General features: G+C 44.6%; 1 protein-coding gene across 2 annotated transcripts in view; it reads left to right on the plus strand.

The window, feature by feature from the left end:
• LOC147159100 (uncharacterized) overlaps positions 1 to 13,514 on the plus strand; it is a 61,358-nt gene that overhangs the window by 5,925 nt on the left and 41,919 nt on the right. The gene's annotated exons all lie outside the window — the stretch shown is intronic.

The following is a 13,514-nucleotide window of genomic DNA, read 5'->3' on the forward strand; positions in this document are numbered from 1 at the left end:
GCACTTTCCTTTTCATAATGAAATCCAGCCAAAGAAACACAAAGCGCTTAAGGCAGGCAAATAAAGGGAGGGAATAAAGACCCGAAATATCTTTTAAATTGCGTATCAGACTGCCTGTGAAGCAATCCCAGCAAAAGCGTAAATCTATTCCATAGTTGCTGAAAGCTCAGTCAAAGTCAATAAGAACGGACTATTTGTTTGCCGACACCTTAAAAGGTACATTTCCACCACTTTGCTTATTTTCATCAGCTTTCCGCACTCTTTCTACTCACTGTGGCTCAAACGTTTTTCTTTGTAGCGCTGCAAAAGCTGGCATGAGTAATGCTGCTTGACTGAGATGATTCATGCGTGCACATATTGCATGTTGCCATATCATTTAACCCTAAAAAGCCTGAGCCGTGAAAAATATGAGAGAGAATTTGGATTTTTTTGTAAAGATTTGAGTATTTATCGGTCATTTTGAACAAATCATGGCTTCCACATATGACTTTTGATTTGTGTCATATTTGATACATCCGGTCCCAATGCTTTACATCTGTTCATTTATAACAACATATTAGCATTTCCAAAAATCAGAAGGAACATTTCCCACTTTTAATAAGTATAGATGTCTCAATTGGGGCGATCTTGCAAAGTGATACTGCCCTCTATTGGATTACCTGTGCAATGTAAGTGCCGGATCATATAAATCAGGGTTTTAATGGGGGGATTATACCCATGAAATAGAGGGCTCCAAATGTCTCGTATTTAATACGATACGTTTGGCGTTTTTCAGGTCAAAGAGACATGTCCTAATGGCTTCTTATGAAGTAATCCAAGACTTTTTGAACCATTTGTTGAAAGAAACGACCACAAATGCATAGTGGGATGATTTTGTTATGAAAAACCCTCGTCAGACCTGACGGATTTCATGGAAGGTCTTATCTGTTATCTGTAAATGTGTGGCTATGGCTTGGTGACATCGGGCATTTATCCTCAGATAGTTACCCGAGGATGTGAAATTTGAACGGAATTATGGATCACAGCCCGGAACCCTGTGTTTTGACAGCGGCTTAATGATTGCGCCCGAGCTGAGCTGAGGTTGCGTCATTGACTGTTGACCCTGGCGGGCAGGGTGCTGGGGGACACCTTTCTGTCGCTGTTAATGAGATGACTCGGCTCTGTCTGCGGGTCGCGCTGATATTTACAGAAAGCGCTGTAGCGGCAGCGATCCGCAGCCCCCCCGCGGTGGCGCCGTGTCTCATTTGCATAGCTTTCAGACTTCCTTTCCCTGCTCGTTCTCCGCTCTCGCAGCGCTCCTGCGTGATCGACAGGCTCCTTCGCACTTCTCTTCAGTTTGTGTCGCACATGTTAATTAAAGCCTCTAATTAGCTTTCCCGCACTAAAAGGCTGCATTAAACCAGAGATGGAACGGCAAATGATTCCTGGCATTAGCATAATTGTCTTTTTGAAGGGTAAAGATTTGGGCATTAGGGATTCTCGTGCACGCTTTTCTTTCGATGGTTTGTTGTGTTTTGGGCCCATTGGAGGTTGGTTTGCTGGGTTGGTTGCAGGGGCAAAAACGCTAATGAGGCCTGCTGCCCTCTGTTGGAAGAGACGCAGGAAAAACAAACGAGCGACTTGGTCCCCCTCAGGTATTCCTTCGCCTGCCGCTGCGGAACTGAATGAGTGACTTTTGCAATCAGGGACAGTCAGAGGAGGAAAAAGGGGGAAGTTACTCGTGATTACGCGTACCCTTTTCTTGACGCCTGCTGGGATTGACTTCTACGAGACAAAAGGACTGCTTTCCAGAATCCGAGCAAGGTTCTCACTTTATCGCAGACGGCACGCAACAGGTGGAGTCTGATGCTATAATGCTGATATGCGAATCAGTGGGATACAAGGTACAATGGAAGGTGTTTTTTTTCCTCTCTTCACTTGGCTGTCACCTTCAGATCCTCATCAAACTGCTCACGGGGTTATCTCCTTCTTAGGGTTACGATGGGCGTGAAAGGTTGCGGGACGGTTGACCCAAATGCGGGAAAACACGGCAGGGAGACGGGAATGAAGGGCAATGTGAAGAACTTTATTGAAACGGGAGAGAAAAAGGTGAGTAGGCCACGACTGGACGGGATGTGGATGACGAGGCAGAATGTGGGCGACTTGACAGCGACGTGGGCGACTTATTTTGACTGTGACGAGGGATTAGCTTAGACGAGATGAAGAAGCACGAACTCCCACACAAAATGTCAACAATGCTCCCACGTGGACTGGACAAACACAGCAGACTAACGACACCAACACTAATGAGCCACATCTGGGGAAACACAATTGGCTGAGGGCCCCGATTGGTCACCCACGCTGGGAAGGGAGGAAGCGCACAGGTGGACGTGGTTCGACATAACGAGACGAGGGAAGAAAGAACCGCCAACCACAGACAAAAACAGCAAGAACCCCCACAGAACCGAAACATGACATATTTCAAACTCATCCACCATTGAAATGTCCCAAAATCCTCACCAATCCTTTGGCACGTCACTTGTTCTAGGACTGGCTCGTTGCACTCGTCCCTGTTGTACGGTGCCGTGTATTCGGATTTACGGCTGATCTTCCTCGTCCAGCCATCAAACGTGACCCAAGCTGTCGTCATCCAGCGGATCCGGTTGCACGCGACGCACTTTTCACCATCTCCCCATGAGCAAACCAGCTCTCTGCGGGTGAATTATTCAGGGTGAACTTGTCTTCCCAAAGCCTCCGTAGGGCAACGGTGACAGTTTGGGGTATGGATGATAACTGAGAGTGTTGTCATATAAGTTATTATGGCGACAGACAGATATACCATAATGCCGAAAATTCCCGCTCCGGCCCCAAAATGTGCCCCAGGCATGAAAATCCATTAAGAGGCAGTAGAGGAAGGACAGGGGAGAAATGATGTAAAGAGGAAGACTGAAATGATCACCCCGTCTGCACCAGGACTCTTTTAATTTGATAAATCCCATTCCATTTCAGTCAAATCATTTCAATTTTTATAGACTATATAGCTGGGCGCAGAAGCTCATGCCATCATATTCCGCAGGCCATAGATGAAATTATATGCAATGATTTTCTAGTGGCACACAAAAATATCTTTTTCATGCTTTTAAGTGGAAGAGTCGCCGAGCTGAAGAACACGAAGAAAATGAAAAGGGGGGGCGGGGGGGCAAGGCAGAAGTGGACAACAGAGCCAGAAGAGTGGACGAGATATTGAGACTGCAGGCGGCGAAGGCATCTTTTTGGATGTCAAACCTTCATTATTATTATTATGTTTGTTTGACTGACGCTTGCAGGCAGTTGGAGAGCTCATCTGCGCCAGATGAAGGACCGAGGGTATCGACAAGTATTGTATTTAGATAACAAAAAGGCATTGACCCATTGTGACCTACATGAGATTTGTTGTTTGGTAAAGTTTTGTTAAGTTTATTTCGCCGGTCTGACTGAAAAATATTGCTGCACTTTGAGTGGGCGTCGATTGCGGCTGACTGCAACGTTCCTTCAGCTTTTATTCTCCGATTTACTTCTTGTTTTTGTCGAGCAGGCAGCAGCTGGTAAAAAATGTGTGGCTTATGATGAAGCGCCACCTTGCGTTTTGGAACTATATATTGAGAGACGAGCCATATTTATAGAAACATAGTCAATGTTGAACAGAAATCTCGTACGATCACAAATCGATATTATGGTGAGCCTCCAAGTGGTCTTTTTTTTTTTTTTTTATCAAACGATTAACCAATGCAAAGTGTTGTAAATAGCTTGAGAGCAAATCTATTAACTATATTGGGCACTTAGTCTTATTACCACACCTCTTCTTGATTCCGCAGAAGCCTCGCAGCATTACGTCGCCTCGAGATTTAATGTCTGCATTTTTTCGACAGTGAAAGGAGTTAGTTTGGATAAATTTGAGTGGTCTGTTTTGTTAAAAATCAATCGCATTAATGCTTCATTCCAGAAGGAAGCCCATCAGCTACGAAGGTAAGTTTGCGTGCCGAACAATTTTTGCCTATTACAGCCAGGCATTTTTTAATTTTTTTTTTAGGTGTGTCAAAATTAGTGCGTTCATTTTAAGTTCCTTTAACGCCACAATTTTTTTTTAAACGTGGGACTAATGACCACCCCTTACTTGTAAAGCCTGTACTGCAGGAATTCCAGCTGCAACGCAGCAGACACGTCCACGTCACAATTTTAGCAATAATAAGTAATAATGCATATATTTGTGGAGACTGGGGTCAAGTTTTTTTTTTACAAATTTACTTCACGTTAAAGATTAGATAGCTCTTCATATGAAAAGAAAAATGCACCGAGCTGTCACGTCTTACAAATGCAATGATGCCATCTAGTGGCAGAAAATGACCAACACAAATCAATATCACACTCGTTTTTACAGTACAGTTATTGCATCTTTTTAATTTTAACTCAATTTTATGTTTTGTTATGAAAGGACTATCAATGACTAAAAGATGCAGCCACATTTCTATTTAACATTTTTTCCACTTTTGTTAAGAGTATGAAAACTTATTGTACATTTAGAACAGATATAAAATTTGCGATTAATCGTGACCTAAGTCATGCGATTAATTATGATTTAAAAAAATTAATCACCTGACACCCTAAATTGATTTATTTATTATTGCATCACTTATGGCTCTTAAACCTTTGAAATGGATTTTGGGGGAGGGCGTTACTACAGTCACTAGCGTTTCTTACGTATTAAAACCTTTTCTCTTGTGAGGGGCTCGACACAAGCGCAAACTTTGATGGCACGACTGGCAGCGGCGACGTGTCTGTGACATTCTAATCAATGACAGCGTAATAACTTAACGAGGCACAACATTGTATTATAACGGATAATGAAGTATAGTGAAGCGTACTGGTGTTTTTTAAATTTCCTTCCTTGCTCCATTTGACACACCGTCAGCGCTATACCGCGAACAAACATAAATGACAGTCCTTACAATTGTCAAATGCACCTTCAACACGCATGCATATGAAAAGTTGGCTAAAACAGAAAGCTCGTGGTGGTAGCATTAAACAACCACGTTTGAGAACTTGGCTATCATTAGCTTAACTTCAATGGAAAATAACATGCAACACCCAATCACAAATAAACACCGTGTCCCCATTCCAGCTCGACAGCTTAGACGGCAACAATGTAAATATGTGTTTGCTCATGGACGTTTGTCCTTTTTCCTGTTAGCGTCTCCTTAAAGACGGAACATAAAAATGACGACTCAATATAAAGCATGGAGGGAACATGATAATGACATTAGAGATCCAAAAGCTTGTCAAATGAATAAACAGAATCATTTATGAGTTTGTTACAACTTTAACGATGCGGCATTTGACACTTTCTGATTATTTTGGTTTTGGAAATGCGAGGATTCCGCCCGACAGGGACGATGCGATAGATTCATAGCATATAATAAATCATATTTGGCTGTTAGTCAGGGTGCACTTTTCATATTTCTGGATATAATCCGCACTTTTTTTTTATTTTTTTTTATACGCTTGAGCAATGTTTTACAATGAAGATATCTGTCAACTCATTCCACAAGTGAACGAGCCACAGGTATGAGCAAGTGCACCTCAGATGTTGTCGTGTATTTTTAGAGAAGCGAAATAGCTGCTGATGGTCTTTCAAGGAAGAAAATGACTGCACGCGATTGCTGCCTTTACTCACACATTTATTGTTAGCGCTGACCGTAAAGGTAATAACAATCGGCATGCATCCCATAATTACAGGGATGCGTTTGATCATTTCTCATTTTCCTTTTGAAGTGAAACGTGCCTTTGTTAACATGACGACGACAATACAAACCGTATACTCGTGAGCTTTGGTTGCGGTCGCTCCTCGTGTAACTAACGAATCATCTCAAACGGCGTTTGCTTAAACGGATTGGTCAACTTTGTGACGGTAGCAAGACGACAGCCGCAGAAATAAACCGATGATTTTCATCCTCGTTAAAGATAAAGAGTAGGTGTGGCGGAATGGGCCCCTTAATGCCACAACACAAATATGACAGGTACACACAGACGCGCGCCCACAACGTGTGCAGCCTTGATTGAGTGTAAGTGTCTGCGTTGGCGGTCAAGGTCAGCTGATAATGGGAGAGATTGAGGACAGGGTGAGGTAGCGGCGGGGGGTTCGCCAGCCGTCTCAGGTAATGAGATTTACGACCCTGAGCTCTCACCGCCGCCCCCCCCCCCCTTTTCCTCCCATCCACCGGCTAACATGATTTATAGATCTAATAGACGTCACAGCTCCCACCTAAGATGGAGGCTTCACATTATCACGGAGGCAAAGTCATCTGTTCAACAGGGTAAAAATATACCACAACTTTACCAAGATGTCGGCGTGTGCGTGTGCGTGTGCGTGTCTTTGCACTTGAAGAGCGTGTTAGCAATGTTGTCAGCATCATTTATATTCGTTGGGGGAAAAAAAGAGGTCTCACAGTGATAGCTTAAAAGAAAATAGCTGCGGATCTAAGAATTGGTCAATGTAGAGACATGACATTAATAATTGCGATATGTTCACTTTGTGCGGTACAAATGTCTAATGAAGATCCATTGCCGCAACTTCAATTGTTTCGACATCGAGAAAACTCCCTCTGAGAAAAACTCTTTGTTTGATAGATGAGACGGATACATGACTTAAGGGAAGGAAAAAAGATGTAAAAGTGTCATTAAAAACAATCCACAGAAAGGGAAAAAAAAAGTCACTCCAATAAAACACGATTAGCTGCCACACACGAATGAATGAGATTCGCCTGCCGCGCCGCTCTCAATAAAATGGCGTTGGATAGAAACGAGGCACAAGCGGTGCTATTGTTCGGGGCGGGCGCTGCGCAGGAAGCCAGACGTGCTGCGGCAGCAAAGGATGGAAGCCATTGAACGGGCCGCCGATTATTACCCGGAGCAGCAAAAGCAAACCAGCCCATGCTTGCTGTCTGTTCAGCTCTGTTTGCGTACGCTTCATGCAGAAAAAACAACCACAACAATATGGCGACGGCCAGATTGCCTCCCAATAGATGCAGTGTTAATATTTGCACGAGGCCTTCTGTGCGTGTGGAAAAATATGCTCGATTGGATTTTCAGCACACGCTTACACACATAAACGCCTCCAATCCCCCTCAGTTGTTTGCTCTTACGCAGCCTCCCATCTCTGCTTATTTTCAGAATTAAACCAATAAGCCCCCCCGCTAAGTTGCAGCCTAGCGGTTATTGATGTGCAGCCTTCTTATTGTCTGCAGTTTTTGTTCTGCTCATATTCTCGCCGTCTGCCTTTGGGCCAGCACACGGTCACGTTCAACAATGTGACAGGGAAGGACTCGGGCCACACAAGCAGATGTGGGATTCCGCAAGAACACGCGCTGGAAATCTTATTAATGCTCGGCTGTGTTTAGCCTGCGAGTCTTTTCATGAATTCTTCAGCTGTTTGCAAACGGTGACATGAATTTTTAATTTTGAAGAGGATACAGAGAATAATGGCCCGAGGGCACGAGGATATTGCTGATTGGAGCGAGTCGTTTTAAGCTTCAAAATACCGTACAATAAATGTGTTGGTTCGCTTTAAGACAATAAAACAGATTGGGATGTATTGAAAGTCAGTCTCAAGCTTACTGTTCTTACTTCACATACTCAATCAATGCAGTCAAATACTATACAGACCTCAGAGAGAGCTTAGCATTTGCAAAGCCTACCAAAATACACTACAGTCAGATAACAAATGCTCCCACTCTGATTTCTGTTACTTCATTTTAAATTTGAGCTCAAGTGGGCCAAATCGGTATGTAAGCTGTTTAGTAACAACAGATGAAAACATATTTAAAAAAAAAAAAGATTTTTGGTGCAAATAACTACATAGTCGGAAAACATTCCCATTTATTATTACTACAAACAAAAATGAGTGCAATTTTTTTACATCAAATACTCAACAGCCAAATTTCTGAATGTCATTTAATTGGTTGTCAGAATATAGCTAAGTTTCATCATGATTCGCATTCCTGTTGAAAACACTGTCAAAAAGTGTTTGTTGCAGCATGGCCCTGGCTGATCTCTTATACTCTGCTGCCACCTGCAGGCCATTTTTTGTTGCAATAAATACCATTGCTTTAAGCCACCTCTTCATGTCAGAAGCTGTATCACAGCCTTTTGTTTGCTCTTGCATAAAAAACCCCATTAAAAACGTATAAATATGTTTTTGTGAGTGAAGGACAAAGTATTAAAACCCGCGTTTACGCGTTTTTGAATTTCAATGAGTTAGCAACAGTTAATTTTAGTGTAAAAACTGCAGTTTGTGTTCTGTCTTCACGGGCCAGATCGGACCCCCGGATAGGCCAATTCCGGCCCACGGGCCGTATGTTTGACACCCTTTCCAGTACATCTTCTCTTGCTCGATATTTTGTACTAATACGCAAGTCTTAATCGCATCAGTGCTTTATCGAAATGACCGTCAAGGACAGGACAATGTGCTAGGACCCAAATGTAAGGCCGGGAGGCAAAAGATAGTCCCAAAGACCTTGCGGGAAGGTCAACAATCAAACAGGATCAACGCTCTTACGGTGAGGCAGGTGAGATTGTGGCGACCGGCTGCAACCATCTGGCCACGAGATAGAATGCGGCACAAGGTTGAATACATGAGGTCATCGGGAATGACGAGGCGCCGGTGAGGAAGGCAAAATCCGGAACAGCTGAGCATGGGCAAGACGAAGATGGCGGTTTTAAAAGATGAGTCGAATCAAGGATCTGGCACTCAAAATGTTGCAGTCCTTAAAAGTTTTTCCTTGCATAGCAAACACTTGAAGCTGGTCACGCTTTCCTCAAATCACGTTTGATCCCTTCTCGCGTTTTGATCTCATTTCGCACGTTGTCTCCTTGTGGGTGTTGCGGCCCGCCGGCGAGTTTGTCACTTTGATGGCAGGTGGGAGGAGAGGCGCAGTTGCGGGGCAAACCAAGAGGCACACTTTGTCTTAGCAGGCGTAGATAGTGGAAACTACGAAAGGGTGATAAGCAATCCTTGTGTCACTGGAGGGTAGATTGGAACAAACCGATAGCTTCTTCCATCTGCGAGGAAGACACTAAATTGTGCCTGATTTCCTGGTGAGCGTGAGGGACATGCAGCAGACGCGTTAAGCAAGCAAATGCAAAAAAATGTTCTATGCAGCCACACTCATCTAAATACTAGGAGTGGGAATCTTTGAATGGCGATTCCGATTTTTGGGCCTGCGATTCGATTCGGAATCGATTTTTGCGATTCGGAATTGATTTTTGCGATTCGGAATGGCTTTGATTGACATTGATTTCTGCTTCAATTTATAGATGTTCAAAGAATCGTCATGATCTACTCCAGTCTGACTCGCTAATGCTAATTGGCGCGCTACTGGCGGCACTTTAATCACTCAAAAGAACGTCTGTTCCTACAAAAACCTTCAGGAATGTTTACAGCAAGTGGCAAAATAAAACATCAAAACGGCTGGATTTTGCTACTCTTATTCCACTGACGCAACATGAATCGGAATGTCATGTTTAGACTAGCGAGGTCACGTGTAACACATTATTGCAGAGGAATTTTTTTGGGGGGTTACCTTCCCCTTTAATACATTAGAGGGGGCGCCGTGTCCCTAAAACATCCCCGTTTTGTTCCTACACGAGGAGGGCGAGTGTTGCCAGAGGGAGCTTAAAATGGCTGCTGAAAGTCAACACACTGGATCTGAACCGAAGCCAGCAGACGGCGGACAAGCGCGCGCGCGCTCGCTCGGATGGCTGTGTTGGAAGGCGGCAGCTTGTTAGGGTGGAAATGGATTAGCGAGCAGCACAATGGGAGTCTTAGGCGCGTCTGCGGTGTTGTGTTAAAGCCAGCCCCGCCCGTGTTGCCCCGGCTGCTCGACTCATTTATGCCCAGCGGTGCATGCAGCAGCCGGCACGCTCACACTGGGCTTTTTCTAATTGCCACGGCTTTCTCCCGCGCTTTCTGCATCCATCAAAAGAACTGACTTAACCTGCAGCGCCACGCAATTGTTGTTTGTCACACGCCGCCGCCAGTGGAATTATTTTTGCGCGGTTATTGTTGCCTTAAGAGAGACACTTTTGAGATGTTTTGCTCTTTTGCGTAAGCAGGTTCCGCAAGCCCCCGCGGGCTCCCACTTGACATTCAAAAGTCACAGAAATAGCTCGAGCAGAGCTTTATCTCAAGGTCGCATAAGCCAACAGTTTCCTACATTGTGTTCATTTTTGCGCCAGGCCCGTCGTTGCAGGAACTGCAGAAGAATGCTTAGCCAATTGTGCACCTTCAACTTTTTACACATTCAAAATTGGATGGAAATTGGCAATCCAGCTAATGTGTTAAAAAAAAAAGCAAAAATCTATTTTCTCTCACCAAAGATTCTACACTGTAAAAAAAAAAAAATAAAAAATTGAGGTAACATTTACTTGAAGAAACTCACTCAAAAATTCTAAGTCAATTTTACAAGAAGAGTTTTGAGTACATTTTTACCAAGTTAAGCGTTGAGGAACGAACAACTCATGACCTTCAACTTGGGAGACAGCCACTCTACCACCTGGGCCATGCCACTCTTGCTGTTTGCCACCATACTGCATTGCTGGTGTGTCCAAAATGAGACCGGAAGCGGGTGTTAAAGGTACAAGGATGCCTCCTGATAAACTCTAAAAACAGTTGGGTCAAAAGTAACCCAATTATGGATCAAAAAATGGACCGATGCACTTTATGGATCAATTTGACCCAACTTTTGGGTTGTTTTGTATAAAATGACCCCATTTTTTGGACCCAAGTAAAGGATCTGACCAATAGTTGAGTTATCTTACGCTGAAAGAGCCATTTCTTGACTCAAAGTGGGTTATTAGGTTATTTTTGACCCAACTGTTTTTAAAGTGGCAGCAGGATTGGCATGGCTCAGGTGGTAGAGTGACCTAGGATTTTTTTTTTTTTAATAAATTGGTAAAATGTCCTCAAAACTTTCCTTGTAAAATGTACTTGGAATTTCTGAGAGAAACAAACTTTTTCAAATAAACATGACTTTTTCTTTTCAAACGGTGAAATAGAAAATCTTGTATGAGGGTGTGTGGCTTGAGGCAAAGGCTAACCGTGAGAATGATGGCTAGCTAGCGTCGCTTTTGAAGAAGACACGGACTTACCTCTAAACAGCCCTCCTTTATCGGCAAGCTGTTGTGTGCAGGGACGGCGCATGCGGGGGGTTCACCTTGGACCGGCCGCCGCGCTGTCACAGGGCTGCGGCGTGCAGATAAGCAGCCGCAGGGCTTCTATCTTTCAGACATTTGACACGTTGCAGTTGGAAAAACACAAGTCTAAAAAAGCAAATTAATGATGTTTGAATCCCATTAAGCGGCTTAGACTGCGGCTCTTTGCATTGTACATTCCGGCTCAATGTCACAGCGCCGTGGATTAGTGGGACACTTGAATGCGGCCTAATCGTATTATTAACACCTTTTGCGCTTTCCGCTATGACGGCTTAAAGCGTCCGCCGTGAAAAATGCCTTATCGCACACATTCATTCACACAGTCTGCAGGTAAACGGCGTGTATTTGTGGCGTCTCTTTTCCGCCGTCCCCGTTAGCTTTGGGAATGTGCCAGAGAAGAAAAAAAAAAAGAATACAATTTTGAATGACGTCTGTGACACGCACACAAAAGGCTATTAAAAGCCACAAATGTATTCCATGTTCATATGCTTGAATACATCACTAACAAGCATATTCAAATATAAATATTCATTCTCGCGCTCTGATTTTTGTGCTGAAAGTAACCAAGCGTGTGTGACATGTCTCCAATTGTGTGCAAGCGTTGCCCGCTTAAATGAAGATTGACGTGCCCCGAACGCCCTCTGCCGCGAACAGATAGATAATCAAGAATCCCGCTTTGACCCGCGCTTTCCCCCCCGCCCGACCCGCCCGTGTCTCGAGATGCTGTCCGAGCACTCCAATGTCGCTGGCGGAGATTGATTTTGCGAGTGTTTGTGAGGGGATGACAGAAAGATGAATTTATTCTGCAGGCTGTCACAGTATCAGCCGCGCTGTTTAAATATTCATTTCTCATGTTATAATGCAGTGGCGCTGATATTATTCTGCCGCTGCCGCCCGCTTTGCATTTTGGGTCTTTTCATGACTTGTCACGCACGTGTCGCCGGGTTTGCAATCCCCCTTAAAATCTCTCATATCGCGCCCGTCATGTTTAAGTCGATATGGCAAAGCGGTGACAAAAAGATTTAGCAGTTTGAAGCCGATTTAATAAAAGAGGTGCCTTGACTCGGATGGTGTTTACCGTCTGCTAGCTGAGATTGAGGGCGATGGAGAGGTGTAATGAAATAAAAGCCTATCGGGCGAGGTCACGTGGCGTCCGTCTGCGATGCACTTATCAGCTGGGGATTTTTCTGGAAGTGTCACTCGCTGCAGGAAACCTTCAAGGCCCTCGGGAAACGGCGCCGCTGGGCTGGTGACGGGGCTATCTGCCTCTGACAGCCCAAAGACCTAAAGCCGGATGGCTGGGACAGATAAGGCGGCATCGACGCTGGACACACAAACACGCCGGACGCACGCGCACGCGCCTCGGTTGAGGCGTCCAAACAAACTGCCATCCATTTTGCATTAACAAATGACCTATTCTATTGCCTCGCCACACGCTGATGCGCGCGCACGCATTCACACTCGCCGCGTCCCTGTCTGGCAGCCGGCGAGGCTTCCCATTAGTTGTGGTGCAGTGTGCAAAGTGAGGAGCGCTGGGGCGAGAGACATCAATTTGCTTCCTCTAATGCGCTCGCTGCCCCCACAAGACATATTGATTATTTCTTCCCCGCAAAGCGACAAATAGCAATTTCGGGGGCATAATGGAGATGGATGCTTGGTTTATATGAAGACCCCAAAGAAAAGTTGTAAAGGGGTGCGATTCCTTCAACCCTCTTTTTGTCCTCCCCTGCATCTCTGCGAGGTGACAATTTTTCCTCATCACACAACGTGAGCAAATAAATGAGACGGCGCTGTGGTCAATACAAATAACGGGAAGCCAGTAGAGAGGACAGATGTTTGCAAACTCCCCCCCCACACGAGTGCGCAGATGTTGAGGCGGTCCGGCAATGCAACATTTGATGCGAGCCCCCTCCAACGAATGTCACCTCCTCCAGGCTTAATGGTGGTGCTGCAGAGAGCAGCTGGTGCCGCAGTGTTTGCTCTCTCAGCCTCTGCTTGATGCATCTACTTCGTATCCCCAATGTTAGCATCGGCGTGAATGAGCCGCGTAGCCTCCTTATGGTGCAACATCCAATATTCCATGTTGGGGAGGAGCAACCCAGAATTTGAGAGCGGGTTCAAAGCTTTTGGCTGTATTTAGGAAGGTGCGGTGCGGTGCTAAATATAGATTACTGTAGAGTTGATCAGATTTAGGCAGCACACAGATACGATGCATGGTGCCTTAAGATGCAAGTTTAATTTCCATTCCAAAACCTTACCAACAAAACAAAAAAATCTGTGTTTTTAATTAG

This window comes from Leptonotus elevatus, chromosome 17, assembly GCF_054856555.1.
Source record: "Leptonotus elevatus isolate MCC_2025b chromosome 17, RoL_Lele_1.0, whole genome shotgun sequence".
Classification (NCBI taxonomy): Eukaryota; Metazoa; Chordata; class Actinopteri; order Syngnathiformes; family Syngnathidae; genus Leptonotus; species Leptonotus elevatus.